This window comes from Canis lupus, chromosome 12, assembly GCF_048164855.1.
Source record: "Canis lupus baileyi chromosome 12, mCanLup2.hap1, whole genome shotgun sequence".
Classification (NCBI taxonomy): Eukaryota; Metazoa; Chordata; class Mammalia; order Carnivora; family Canidae; genus Canis; species Canis lupus.
In genome coordinates this window covers 62,882,009-62,895,976 of record NC_132849.1, presented here as the reverse complement: position 1 = coordinate 62,895,976, position 13,968 = coordinate 62,882,009, and the positions used below count along the sequence as shown (strand labels likewise).

The 13,968-nt window shown below is 47.7% G+C and overlaps 1 long non-coding RNA gene across 1 annotated transcript; it reads left to right on the top strand.

The window, feature by feature from the left end:
* Positions 1 to 1,592: 1,592 nt before the first annotated feature.
* On the top strand, positions 1,593 to 11,934 carry LOC140601812 (uncharacterized). The gene is made up of 5 exons (XR_012004927.1): positions 1,593 to 2,359; positions 2,465 to 2,634; positions 7,940 to 8,111; positions 8,504 to 8,779; positions 10,309 to 11,934. It is a non-coding gene; the product is annotated as an uncharacterized lncRNA (long non-coding RNA).
* The last annotated feature ends 2,034 nt before the right edge of the window (positions 11,935 to 13,968 follow it).

Sequence of the window (13,968 nt, the reverse complement as noted above, 5' to 3'; positions counted from 1 at the left end):
CGTGGGCCCTCGGGGGCTTGACCTCCAGCAGGCGGAGGGGCAGGGGCTCCCAGGAATCGCCTCCCTGGGCTTGCGCCACCTGGCTTTTCAGGGCACTTGGTCTTGCTAGACAGAGTCAGTACACATAGTTCTTCCTAATCACCAGTCGTAATGCGTGCAGGACAAGACCATCGCTTACCCTCGTGTGTCCGACGGGTAGTGAGTTCGCGGTGGAGAGAAAGCGCCACACTCGATAGCCGCAGGCCGCGAGGAAGTCGGGCCCGGCTCACGCCCGGCCCAATCCTGGAACGATGATCTCTTTGTTGCCATTGCACTGTCGTCTTCTGTGCTTTTTATTTCCAAAGATAGGAGAGGCCTCCTAGAGCCAAGTCGTGCCGAGTCTGAGCGTCAGGCCAGCCTGGCGCCCAGTGCAGCCCTGGAGGTGCCCTGGGACCGGCTGTCAGCCTGATGGAGGAGTTTCTTTTTGTTTAGATATTGAAGAATTGCAGCTAGCTGGGGGAGTTCTGTCCTTAGAATTGTATTTTTTTCAAGATTTAATTTATTTATTCATGAGAGGCAGAGACATAGGCAGAGGGAGAAGCAGGGTCCTCACGGGGAGGTGATGCAGGACTCGATCCCAGGACCCCAGGGTCACGACTTGAGCCGAAGGCAGACGTTCAACCACTGAACCACCCATGGATCCCAAGATTTTTATTTTAAAGATTTTATTTATGAGAGAGAGAGAGAGAGAGAGAGAGAGATCGGGCAGGGGGAGGAGCAGAGGAAGAGGGAGACTCGGGGCTCGATCTCACAGCTCTGAGACCATGATCTGAGCTGAAACCAAGAGTCAAACGCTCAACTGACTGAGGCACCAAGGGGTCCCTGCTTTTAGAATTTTTTAAGATGATGGGTGGGCAGCTACAGCCATCCTCACAAGTCCTGTGAAATAAATGTCAGAAGACATACAATTCTGGGCAAATTCTCTCATTGATTTCAGTAAAACCTAGTGGTTCATGGAGTAGACGGAGGAGCCTACCTGTTAATAACAAGCTCCGTTTATCACTGAAAAATTAATGCATTTAAGAATCCAATATGATGTTACTAACACTTTTATTTGAAAGAACTCAACTTTGGCTCCCCTTCACAGTCTGATGATCGTTGTATAAGGCTGACACATATGTTTTATCTAGTGTTGGGCTTGGGTTAACGACAGATTGGTAAAATCCTATAAATGTTAGAGTGTCGTTGTCTATACTGTTGACAGTTTTTGGAGCCAACAATCGTTCTACCAATTACCAGGTAAGAGTCCCACCTTCTCATAATCTCTAAGCAGGTGCATGATGAAGCTGTATGGTGTGGAGGGAAACAGAAAGAGAGGCACGTAAATTAATACCATCATTATGGCGGTCACATTTGCCCTTTCCCATCTAGATGTTTTCTGTTTTTTTTTTTCCAAGACTATTTTAAAGGATTTCTGACTCTGTGGAATCCCTGGGTTATGGTGATGCGTGGGGAAATGATATCAGTGTCTACCCGGCTTCCAAGGACGTGTAGGAGCCCTAAGAGAACTCTCGGGTCTTTGTCAGCCTTTCCCCCCCCACCCCCCACCCCCCCTCCCCCCGCTTCGGCTGAAAGGAATCAGAGCTCTTCTGTGAGTGTTGACGACACAAAGTCTTGCCATGGCACCTGGCAACTTTTTTATCTATGTGGTCACTTTTTAGTGGAAAGGATACCAAAACTGTTTTTGGATATTTACTTATTCATGAGAGACACACAGAGAGAGGCAGAGACACAGGCAGAGGGAGAAGCAGGCTCCATGCAGGGAGCCCGACGCGGGACTTGATCCCAGGACCCAGGGGTCATGCCCTGAGTCCAAGGCAGATGCTCAACTGCTGAGCCACCCAGGCCTCCCTGTTTTTGGATTTTATATTAATGGTGGACGACGCCATCATTTAAGACTAGAGGAAAATTAGTGTGTGTGTGTCTCATGTTAAAAAATGTTCCTCATGTAACTAAAACCTTATTAGGATCCAATGGTATTTAAAATACTATTTCCATTGTTTGCTTAGTGTAATTAATGACAAGAACATATGTGATTAGCCTCTGAGTTTTAGCAGTTGCTTTCCGTGAAGAGTTTGTGGTTCACCCTTTTTCACGGCGTGACTTTAATAGTATGACGCATCTAGACAAGACTTTAAAGACTCATGCATCCGATGATTTATTTGTTTGCATTCTTATTTCTACCCGTTCTTTCAAATGGTTGAAAAATCACTCATGAGAAAGACGCGCCGACAGTGTAAAGGAGATGTGAAGAGACCCAACAGAATCACACAATACGTCGCATGAAATATTTAAAAAGTGAAAAGCACTGGAACTACAAGTATGTTAAAAATGTTAGTATAAAAAAACTCTGACCTGCATGTGATCGTTAAAAGTGTGTTCTTTGTTAACATTCGATTTTCCATTTCCTTTCACTGTGTCTCAGTGTGAAAACCTTTCCTTAAATGAAAAATAATAAAACCAGCACCATGGGCAGCACGACTGAAGATTTCATGGCACAGAGCCTGTTGGGGAAACTGAACCGGTGTTGGTGGTACGGCGTAGTGGGGACCTTGCTAGTGCCACATAAGGATGGAGACGGTCCCGCGGACACTGGTAAAATGTCTCTATTACAATGCCTTGCTTAGCTTTTTATCAACTTAATTGACATATGCAATAACTGCATCATTTGAGCCGTGCGTTTTCAAGAATTCTGAAAAATGTATAGACCCACGGACCCGCCATTGATTCAAAATACGGAACATTTCCATCGTCCCCAAAAGTTGCCACTCCTTGGTGGTCCCTTTCTTCCTGCACACCTGGCCCCGGGCAACCACTGATCAGGTCTCTGCTGCTAAATTGTGGGGTTTTTAAAAATTCAATTTAATTAATTAAATTTATTTTTTTCACATTTTTAAAATTTAAATTCAATTTTCCAACATCTAGCTCATCCCATCACATGCCCTCCTCAGTGCCCATCCCCCAGTTACCCCATCCCCCCCCCCACTTCAACGACTCTTCGTGTTTCCCAGAGTGAGGAGTCTCTCACAGTTTGTCTCCCTCTCCAATTTTTCCCACTCAGTTCCCCTCCTTTCCCTTATAATCCCTTTCACTATTTCTTATATTCCCCTTATGAGTGAAACCATATAATGTTTGTCCTTCTCCAATTGACTTACTTCACTCAGCGTCATACCCTCCAGTTCCATCCATGTCAAAGCAAATAGTGGGCATTCATCTAAATTGCGTTTTTATAAGTAGAATTGGACACTATGTACTCTTTATGCTTTGTTTTCTAGAGGTTATGTCTTATGATTACTATTAAAATATGTTTTTTTTCTTATAATGATGGCTCTTTGGTTACGAACCTGCAAAAGAAACTGTTTTCATCACGAGAGCACACCTGAGCTCTGCAGAGAGATCCTTCCCTGACACTGTAATTCCTTTTCTGGGGTTCCTGTCACAAAGTACTACAAACAGGGTGGCTTAAAACTAACACATATCCTCTCACAGGACACCGGAAGTCCACGCTCCGTCTGAGACTCTGGGTAGGGTCCTTCCTTGCCTCTTGCAGCATCTGGTGGTGGCCAGCAGTTCTTGCTGTCCTGATGGGCATCACCCTGCCCCCCACCTCTGTTGTCTCAGGGCATGCTCCTTGTGGGTCTGTCTTTGCCAGGCATTTCCTCTTCTTAGAAGAACCCCAATCTTTAGACTTAGGGTCACCTCAATCCAGTAGGACTTTGGCCTAGCTAAAGGCATCTGCAAAGACACTATCTCCATGAGAGTTCATATGCATGGCACTGGAGGTTAGGACCCGGACACGATGAACCCATAACCCTCAGCTATGTCATTGGCCCTGGGAGTGCAAGTATCTAGGGGGTGCTGGTTTTGTTTTTTTTTATTTTTTAAATTTTATTTATTTATTTAGTTAGTTAAATAAATATTTAAATAAACAAAATATATTTGAATATTTAATAGATATTTAAATAAATTCATGAGAGACACACAGAGAGAGAGAGAGAGAGAGAGAGAGACAGGCAGAGGGAGAAGCAGGCTCCATGCAGGGACCCTGATGCGGTACTCGATCCCAGGACCCCAGGATCACACCCTGGGCCAAAAGCAGGCACTAAACTGCTAAGCCACCCTGGGATCCCCGAGGGGGGTGCCTGCTTTAAACGATACCACGTGAACATTGAGAGCAGGAGGCAAGAATGGGTGTAGACTGAGTTCCCACTGCTGTGTGAAGGTTGAAGGAACAGCCAGGCCAGACGGAGGCCGAGGGCTGGGCTGCCTGGGACAAGCCCCCACGTCCCCACAGGGTGGCTGTGTCAGGTGGACTCTGCTGACCGGGCCGTGGGCCGCGTGGGGCTGTTAGGACAGCACTACCCGAGAGAGAGTGAACGTGGGAGCCACACGTACAATTTCAAATTTTCTAGTAGCTGCATCAAAAGAAGTAAAAGGAAACAGGTAATATATATTAGTTTTAACAATATATTGTATTGGACCTCGTATTCCAAAATGTTATCACTTCTAGGTAATTACTATGAACATAGGAAGGAGGTTGTGACCCGTAAAACAATCAATGTGATTCATCATATCAGCAAGAGAAAAACCAAGAACCATATGATCCTCTCATTGGATGCAGAGAAAGCATTTGACAAAATACAGCATCCATTCCTGATCAAAACTCTTCAGAGTGTAGGGATAGAGGGAACATTCCTCGACATCTTAAAAGCCATCTATGAAAAGCCTACAGCAAATATCATTCTCAATGGGGAAGCACTGGGAGCCTTTCCCCTAAGATCAGGAACAAGACAGGGATGTCCACTCTCACCACTGCTATTCAACATAGTACTGGAAGTCCTAGCCTCAGCAATCAGACAACAAAAAGACATTAAAGGCATTCAAATTGGCAAAGAAGAAGTCAAACTCTCCCTCTTCGCCGATGACATGATACTCTACATAGAAAACCCAAAAGTCTCCACCCCAAGATTGCTAGAACTCATACAGCAATTCGGTAGCGTGGCAGGATACAAAATCAATGCCCAGAAGTCAGTGGCATTTCTATACACTAACAATGAGACTGAAGAAAGAGAAATTAAGGAGTCAATCCCATTTACAATTGCACCCAAAAGCATAAGATACCTAGGAATAAACCTCACCAAAGATGTAAAGGATCTATACCCTCAAAACTATAGAACACTTCTGAAAGAAATTGAGGAAGACACAAAGAGATGGAAAAATATTCCATGCTCATGGATTGGCAGAATTAATATTGTGAAAATGTCAATGTTACCCAGGGCAATATACACGTTTAATGCAATCCCTATCAAAATACCATGGACTTTCTTCAGAGAGTTAGAACAAATTATTTTAAGATTTGTGTGGAATCAGAAAAGACCCCGAATAGCCAGGGGAATTTTAAAAAAGAAAACCATATCTGGGGGCATCACAATGCCAGATTTCAGGTTGTACTACAAAGCTGTGGTCATCAAGACAGTGTGGTACTGGCACAAAAACAGACACATAGATCAGTGGAACAGAATAGAGAATCCAGAAGTGGACCCTGAACTTTATGGGCAACTAATATTCGATAAAGGAGGAAAGACTATCCATTGGAAGAAAGACAGTCTCTTCAATAAATGGTGCTGGGAAAATTGGACATCCACATGCAGAAGAATGAAACTAGACCACTCTCTTTCACCATACACAAAGCTAAACTCAAAATGGATGAAAGATCTAAATGTGAGGCAAGATTCCATCAAAATCCTAGAGAAGAACACAGGCAACACCCTTTTTGAACTCGGCCATAGTAACTTCTTGCAAGATACATCCACAAAGGCAAAAGAAACAAAAGCAAAAACGAACTATTGGGACTTCATCAAGATAAGAAGCTTTTGCACAGCAAAGGATACAGTCAACAAAACTCAAAGACAACCTACAGAATGGGAGAAGATATTTGCAAATGACATATCAGATAAAGGGCTAGTTTCCAAGATCTATAAAGAACTTATTAAACTCAACACCAAAGAAACAAACAATCCAATCATGAAATGGGCAAAAGACATGAACAGAAATCTCACAGAGGAAGACATAGACATGGCCAACATGCATATGAGAAAATGCTCTGCATCACTTGCCATCAGGGAAATACAAATCAAAACCACAATGAGATACCACCTCACACCAGTGAGAATGGGGAAAATTAACAAGGCAGGAAACAACAAATGTTGGAGAGGATGCGGAGAAAAGGGAACCCTCTTGCACTGTTGGTGGGAATGTGAACTGGTGCAGCCACTCTGGAAAACTGTGTGGAGGTTCCTCAAACAGTTAAAAATATACCTGCCCTACGACCCAGCAATTGCACTGTTGGGGATTTACCCCAAAGATACAAATGCAATGAAACGCCGGGACACCTGCACCCCGATGTTTCTAGCAGCAATGGCCACTATAGCCAAACTGTGGAAGGAGCCTCGGTGTCCAACGAAAGATGAATGGATAAAGAAGATGTGGTTTATGTATACAATGGAATATTACTCAGCTATTAGAAATGACAAATACCCACCATTTGCTTCAACGTGGATGGAACTGGAGGGTATTATGCTGAGTGAAGTAAGTCAGTCGGAGAAGGACAAACATTATATGTTCTCATTCATTTGGGGAATATAAATAATAGTGAAAGGGAAAATAAGGGAAGGGAGAAGAAATGTGTGGGAAATATCAGAAAGGGAGACAGAACGTAAAGACTGCTAACTCTGGGAAATGAACTAGGGGTGGTAGAAGGGGAGGAGGGCGGGGGGTGGGAGTGAATGGGTGACGGGCACTGGGTGTTATTCTGTATGTTAGTAAATTGAACACCAATAAAAATAAATAAATAAATAAATTAAAAAAAAAAAAAAAAAAAAAAAAAAAAAAAAAAAAAGGAAGGAGGTTGTGGACTCTTTGTAGTAAGCCTTGGAGTCCGGTGCGTGTTTTACCTTCACAGTCCATCCCAGTTTGGGTAGCCACGTTTCAAGTACTCAGTAGTGACACGTGGCCAGTGGCCACCGTTTTGGGCAGAGAGTGAGAGAATGGTCATGGGAGGTCATGCCGGATTTGGGCATCACGGTGGGACCCCGCTGTGATGTGGAGCCAAGCGTCTGAGCCAGCCTCCGTGGACTGATGCTGCTTCTAGAACGTGTGACGCGAACCTTCTCCATCTCTGCAGCGCGCCTCTCAGAAGGGGAGCCAGGATGATGAGGAGCAAGAGGAGGGGTGCGGGGGGGGGCACCGATTTCACAAATAAGAAGATCGGCTGGAAGCACGTATACTAGTCGCCCGAAGTCACCCATCTAGTAATGACAATCACACAGAACGGGTGCTCTCCACTGTGAGCCGCCTCTCCCCAGGCCTCGACCCCGAGCCTGGGAAGTGAGGGGCCCAGATGACTCCTCCACGAGCCCTGGAGACGTTATGTGTCAGCAGCGTCTTTGGCCCAACGGTGTACATGCCGACGTGCCGTTTGGCATGTGGCAGTAAGTCTTCCACGACCGTAACAGCTGGGGGTTGGGGACGCCTGCATTTCCATAGCTTCAGTGTTTGGCTGGAGGAATGATTAATGATAAAAGAAGAAAACAAATGGTCTGAAATGCAGATCCCTCAGCCAAGTCTCACATGGCTACGTCCCAGTAGTGATAAATAATAAAACAATGACATCACTCTCCCTGTGATCCAATATGGTGTGAAAGGAAAATAAATGGCTTATCGCTCGCGAGCTCCAGCTCTATTTTATATTGTTTTACTTCTTTTGAATGTGTTTTTCTCAGTTGCTTCAACACGATGAGCTGTGTTTCTATCAATTATACCCCAGCATTCAGCATATAAAACATTCCTCAACCAACTCACGGGGACATTTCATGTGCTCTTTTCCCGGTTGCTCCAAAAGCTCAGAACGCATTCGGGACGTAGTCACCCCAACCTCCAAACCACGGAGTCGCTTACATGCAGGCACCTGTGAAGACACGGCCCCCGAGCCTACACACGGGAATCTTTGGAAGTGAGCTGCAGATGACATGGCTTCAGCAGGGGACACACGTCACCATCTGCTTTAAGTCACTGTAAGTCCGCTGCTACGTGGACACAGCGCGTGGGCAAAAACGTGCCCCGTGGAGGGGGCGGCGGGGACGCTTGTCCAGGGCCCATGCTGGGGCGTTGACCCGGTGTCGCCGTCTTGGCACACAGTTCTTGTTCAGATCGCGCTGGTTCGGGGTGCCCCTGCCTTCCCTGGCCCGGGCGGCGGGGACCATGGAGCAGGGCCCCAGCTCCAGCCGTGGGGACCCAGGATTTGGTATTAATGCTCTGCCCTTAGTACGGGTTCAATAAGTGCCACTGATCTGTTTGACTGAACTTGGTTAGGTCACCTCCGTCCGTGTGACGCCGCCCTAGGAATAGAGGGGAAGCCCTGTGCTCGTCCCCGTGTAAACTGTTTCACTGGCCATTGGTCCCCTAGGAGTCCTCATATTTAGGGTTTGCTGAAGCTCACTCACCTGTAAAAGTGGTCGAAGACTTCCCAGATCCCGCCGCCTCCGCATGCCTCTGGACGAGGATAGAAACACGACAAGGCGGTTTTCCTTTCAAGAAACGGAATCTTCTTTTCCTCTGAAAATAAAAATTATGTGTGCTTGTTGTGTAAACTATTTGCAAAAGCCTGCGGTTGAGAACAAAAGACAATTTGCCACATCTCGCCACCCAAGACAATGGCTGGGACTGGGGACAGCAGGTGCAGGTAAGGAGAGGACTCTTGGAACCCTTGGCGGGTTCTGCTTTGCCCTGCGGGGAATCTGAGGTTTCGTGGATACGATCCTACTGTCCCTTGTGCCCTGGGGTCACCTGCCCTGATGGGAGGGAGAGGAATTGTCCTGCACCCCCCGACAGGTTTTCCCACGCTGAGCCTTGGCTGGACCCCGGGTACCACTCGGGTGAGGGGTGGAAGCTCCAGGCTTGGCTTTGTGCTTGCCCGGCGTCGGGCAGGAAATGGTCTGGGAACAGCACTGCCACCCCAGGCCAGCCACCAGGCCTGGCACACCGGGGGTTCTGCGAGTGGTGGCTCTTCTGCTCCCACTTCTCTCCCCGGGATGTCGTGGAGACGTGGAAGGGAGTGTGCAGGGCCTCTGACCGTGGGTCCCCCTTGCCTCCTGGCCCAGGCTGTGTCCTGGTCCCCTACTTGCAGGGCTCTGGGCCACCTCACTTTGCAGTGAGTGTCTGGGATTTAAGAACACCACAGGGCTGGCAGCAGAGGCCACTTTTCAAGGCACCAAGTGGGCATCTTAGTGTTACAAAGAGGTGACTTTAGGGCACCTGGGTGGCTCAGTGGCAGAGCATCTGCCTTTAGCTCAGGGCATGACCCCGGGGTCCTGAGATCAAGTCCTGCATCGGGCTTCCTACAGGGGACCTGCTTCTCCCTCTGCCTGTGTCTCTGCCTCTCTGACTCTCATGAATAAATAAATAAAATAAAAAACAAACCAAAAAACAAAGATGATTTTCTGGGCCATAAAGTTATCTTTAGAGCCCTGGCTTCCTCCTCTTAACATAGTGTCCATGTCCTAGGGCTTCCCCAAGGTTAAGTGAGGTCATATTTACAAGCACCAGCCTGTGGCTTTGGAAGGTGCTCCCCAAAGTCTCCCCTTGGACCGGGAGCAGCAGCACTTCCTCCTCGACTTGAGAGTATGATACGTTTCCTGGGCACAGCTGGAACCCTGAGAAATTCCTAAATGTGAGGCAGCCTTTTGTTAGTGGGGTTATTTAGTTTGATAGAAGATGCAGAGAATCACTTTTTTTCTTTTTGATAGAGGAAGAGGTGGATCGTTCCTTAGTGTTGGACTTCTTTGGGAGTGAGAACGCTGCCGGGGGCTGTACCAGGCACCGCTCCTGCCCCACAGCTGTCAGATGGCGTGGGGCTAGGGTCTCGTTAAAGTGAAACCTGTTGCTTCCTCCCCTCCCCCCACTGCTGATTCTGCTAATTGAAAAAACTCAAGAAAGCTGTTCCCATGGAGGGAGATTTTTCCCATTTTCTTAGCAGCTCTGGGCACATGTTCTTTTTTTTTTTTTAAGATTTTATTTATTTATTCATGAGAGACACAGAGAGAGAGAGGCAGAGACACAGGCAGAGGGAGAAGCAGGCTCCCTGCAGGGAGCCCGATGTGGGACTTGATCCCGGGACCCCGGGGTCACAACCTGGGCTGAAGGCAGATGCTCAACTGCTGAGCCCCCGGGCTTCCCCTGGGCACATGTTTCAATTCTTTGTTGTTTTTGAAGGACTGATGTGTATACACATACACACTGGAGATCCCTAAATGATTTGGCAACGATGAACATTTATTTGAAGTCTTCAGAGTTAACTCCTTTTGCAACTGCACACGAGCTCTACGATCAAACTAGGCGGTGGTTTTTGGAAGATGATTCGTACCTTCGAGCAATATGTGTTTAGATAATTTTGCTGAGTGTAAGACTGTTGGACTCCACCTATTGGAAGATCATGTTCTTCACCCACGTTCCTTACATCTGGACTTGGAGACACAAATACTTTTCCAAGTCCTTGTTTTGACTTTTCTTCTTGACTTTTCTCATGATAATCATCAAAGAAGGTGAATCTTTGAGCTGGAAAACAGCAACCGTAGATATAGAAAGAATCATTACAGGTGAACGCAAACCCCAGACCACGGCAATAACTCCCCTTGTTATTTTTAGAGTGACCGTCGTCAGCACATGGCGACTCCAAGTTCATTTAGGGGCTGCCAGAAACTGTAGCCAGTGGTGTGGACCCCGACGTCAGGTCACAGGAAAAGGACCACGAGTCTGGACCAATAGCCCACGGGCCAGCGCGAGAGGCGTCCGTCCTCACCACGCGGCTCCTGCCATTGCCACCTAATGAGACGCAAATCGGGAAGCGTGACACGGAGCTTCTTGGAACTAATGAGATCCGGAATGGAGCCACACAGGTCTCGCCTCAGCGTGAGAACATGTGAGGTGACTTGTTTCTCAATGATTTGGGATTAATCGCAGACTTCTTACTGTTCACTGAATATGCTCTGTGTTCTCACAGTGTGCGGCTTCGCTCACCAGCTCCGTCCCCCCCGACCTTGGCTGGTCAAAACCCACGGTCCTCTTAAGGCCCACGGGGCTCACCTCCTCCGTGCGTGCATGCGTTTCTGCAGAACGTTGTGTGCGCTTCAGTGGGGTTTTCACAGAGCCTGATGACGCGTGTGTCTGCGTTGGCTCTGAGCCCTTTCTCTCTTTAGTCCATCTTTCAAGGCTGTCTCGTTAGGGACAGGATTAGGAGGGCACCAGGGTGCGAGCCCTTTGCGTCCAACACTTCTTCCTTCTCGAGTGACCCCACACGGTGCCCTGCACAAAGGAAGCACCTGTTCAGGTGTGTCCACTCCCATGTACCCTTCCCCGTCCACCATCCCTATCATCTGCCCAAGTCACAAGGGCGGGAGGGGCCATCCATCCATGAAGACCCTGTGACCCCACCTTGGTAGCCGATCTATCTCTGGAAGCTCTTCGGATTTTGTTTATTTATTTATTTTTTAAAGATTTTATTTATTCATGAGAGACCCAGAGAGATGCAGAGACATAGGCAGAGGGAGAAGGAGGATCCATGCAGGGAGCCTGATGTGGGACTTGATTCCGGGACCCAGGATCACGTCCTAGGCCAAAGGCAGACATTCAACAGCTGAGCCACCCAGTCTAGATTTCGTTTCTCGACTAAATTAAAAATGATTATGGAATAAATAAAGGCATGGCATTAAATCAAGAGAAGTTTCTTCTTTTATTGTCCAGCCAACCAGCTAGGCCTAGATTAATTGTTCCCATTTGGTGCAATGTAAATTCTGTAACATCAGAGCAAGTTCATGGACAGTAAAATTCACTGAGGCTCAATTTTATACTTAGAGACAGACATGCCACTCTTGTTTGTTTTAGCCAGGTTACACTCATATATATCTCACAGCAGGGCTTTGCCCATGGGATCTTATTATTTTTGAGGCATGTTGAGTGTTAATTTTTTTTAAACCGAATTGCAGATAATACCTCAGAAGGAGAGAGTATTTCTTCATTAAATGGTAATGATCATATGGAAAGAGGATGATTACCTAGAAAAGGTTCAAAGGTTATTCAGTTATTTCGGAAAAATATATAAATAATAAAGATGTAGACACATAAGAGGTATACGTTAATACATTTCTAAAAAAAAAATCTTGGATTTTTATCTCATTATGAAGCCTTCCTGGGATGCAGAACAAATAATAGCAAAAAAAAAAAAATTTAAAAAGGCTTAAGATTTTTTTTTCTAAGGTAGAGATTGATGTCATATTTGGAAAAATGAAGAATTAGAGTTGGTATCCTACAACTTTCTAACAATTCACATAGACTTTTGGAGTGGACATTACATATGTGTGACCTGACTCGTAGTGAATATTTCTCCTTTTCTTGCTTGAATAAGAGAGTGGGTGTGGGACCTGCTTGTGAGCCCAGGAACACTTGACGTTGGCTGAGATGGGGGATGCAGAAAGACGGGCATCTTGTGGGAAGCCGAGGGTCGCACAAACACGCAGAGACGCTGGTGGGAACGGAGGGTGGAACCGGAGGGGAAACGGCCACGCTGTGTAGAAAGTAGCGAATTTCTGTCACTGCCTGGATGGCTTAGGGGTCAGCATTAAACGGTGGGGACGAGGGGACCCGCCTTAGAAAACAGTGTTGTGTCGGTGCAGAGATGCTCTGGGATGAGCCCTGCCTGGAACCAGCCGGAGGCAGGGTGCGGACCCCCGACGCCGCCGGAAGCCGTGCTGGCCTGTCCTCGTGTGCGGCCCCCAGAGGCGCCTGGCAGGTGCCCGCTCACCAATGCGTGCAGCCCGGGGACTGCACATCGGCGCTGCATGGTTGCATGTGGTTCCCGGGCCTCCTGAATGACGTGCTCCTACAGTCTGAGGGTCCGAGAGGTGCTCCGGGCGCCGGGGGCAAACCAGTTCATGTCTGCTGGTCGTGTCTCCGGGACCCAGAGCACGAAGGGCCTGGCCCCGTGTGCTGTGCAGCTCCTCCTTTGGGGGGTGATGGCGCTCAGACCTCACCCACGCAAGCCTGGGGTAGCAGGAGGTTGGAGCCGCCACCCCAGTGTCTCCCACTCGCACCTGAGAGCCAGCTGCACCCGCACGGCCTCACTCCTGCCCACGCCAGTCTGCAGTCTCCCCGGGGTGGAGACGACGTGGGTCGCCCTGCCTCTGAGCCCCAACTCCAGCCTCTTAGGGCCCGCTACCCATGCCTGTAGAACATTCGGGAGTTAAAAGAAAGCTAGTCATGTAAACGAACCAGGTTAAGATAATTTAGGGCCCCAAACACCAGCATGAGTGCTTGGGAGGTCCTGGAATTTATCCTCCTTTTAATCAAAGCCTCTACCCAGAAATCTTGAGAATATTCTATAGCCCTGAGCCCTTCAGCTGCAAATCAGCCATGCATAATATATCAGGAGATTCTTTTATTTTTTTAAAACAAGACAAATCATCAAACATGACAGGGTTAGTTTCTAGGTAGCTGAAATTACCCAAGTTCCATGACGTCCCGTGATTCCTCACCACCCACAAAAGGCATCTCTGGGTTGGAGAGTATCTTCGCACTGTGAGTACATCCCCTGTGGTCGTCCCGTGGGCCCTGTCCTGTGCTCATGTGCAGGTTGTGCTGTGTCTTGATGTGTGCCTCCAGCTGCTGGTCCTCGACGCTGTAGGTGTGGGAAGGCTGTCCTCCTCTTCTTCCAAGCAGGGCTGGAAGGACCAGGATGGCATACGGCACGGATCTCCCTGGGCAGACGGGCCAGACAGCTCCCAGGTGAGCAGCCAGGTAAGGACGACTCCTGGGTGCGAGGAAGGGCATGTCTGTGGCAGGAAAACCCGGAGCCCAGCCCTTTATTTCATTTACTTCTTG